Here is a 1,347-nt window from a genome sequence, read left to right on the forward strand (position 1 = left end):
GCTCGAACCTCCAACCGTTCAGCTAACAGCCGATCGCGCTAGCCAATTGGGCCACGGAGGCAGTCGTGCTCCACTCTCACCACTGTCAGAACATTTCTTCAGAGCTATCAGCCTAAAGAAAAAGAAACGCCGCACCACCACCGGGTGGGCTCGAACCTCCAACCTCTCGGTTAACAGCCAGTCGCGCTAGCCAATGGCGCCACGGAGACAGTCGTGCTGCGCTCTCACCACCATCAGAACATATCTACAAAGCTATCAGCGCGAAGAAAAGAGCAACACACCACCCCGAGAAGGCTCTAAACTACACCCTTTCGGTTAACAGCCGATCGCGCTAGCCAATTGCGCCACGGAGACAGTAGTGCAGCACTCCCATCTCCGTCAGGATATTTCTTCAGAGCTATCAGCGCAAAGAAAAAAAAAGCGCCGCACCACCACCGGGTGGGCTCGAACCTCCAAACTTTCGGTTAACAGCCGGATGCGCTAGGCCTTTGCGCCACGGAGACAGTCATGCTCCACTCTCACCACCATGAGAACATATCTTCAAAGCTATCAGCGCAAAGAAAATGAAGCGCCGCACCACCACCCGGTGGGCTCGAACCTCCAACCTTTCGGTTAACAGCTGATCGCGCTAGCCAATTGCGCCCCGGAGACAGTCCTGCTCCACTCTCACCACCATCACAACATATCTTCAGAGCTATGAGCCCAAAGAAAAAAAAGCGCCGAACCACCACCGGGTGGGCTCGAACCTTCAACCTTTTGGTTAACAGCTGATCGCGCTAGCCAATTGCGCCATGGAGACAGTCCTGCTCCACTCTCACCACCTTCAGAACATATCTTCAAAGCTTTCAGCCCAAAGAAAAAAAAGCAACAAACTACTCCCGGGAGGGCTCGAACCTCCAACCTTTCAATTAACAGCCGATCGCGCTAGCCAATTGCACCACGGAGATAGTCGTGCTCCACTCTCACCACCGTCATAACATTTCTTCAGAGCTATCAGCCCAAAGGAAAAAAAAGCGCCGCTCCACCACCAGGTGGGCTCGAACCTCCAACCTTTCGGTTAACAGCCCATCGCGCTATCCAATTGCGCCACGGAGACAGTCGTGCGCCACTCTCACCACCATCAGAACATATCTTCAAAGCTATCAGCGCAAAGAAAAAAGCAACACACCACCACCGGGTGGGCTCGAACCTCCAGCCTTTCTGTTAACGGCCGAACGCGCTAGCTAATTGCGCCACGGAGACAGTCGTGCTTCACTCTCACCACCATCAGAACATATCTTCAAAGCTATCAGCGCAAAGAAAAAAGCAACACACCATTCCCGGGAGGGCTCGAAATTCCAACCTTCC

This window comes from Rhipicephalus microplus, unplaced genomic scaffold (assembly GCF_043290135.1).
Source record: "Rhipicephalus microplus isolate Deutch F79 unplaced genomic scaffold, USDA_Rmic scaffold_40, whole genome shotgun sequence".
Lineage (NCBI taxonomy): Eukaryota > Metazoa > Arthropoda > Arachnida > Ixodida > Ixodidae > Rhipicephalus > Rhipicephalus microplus.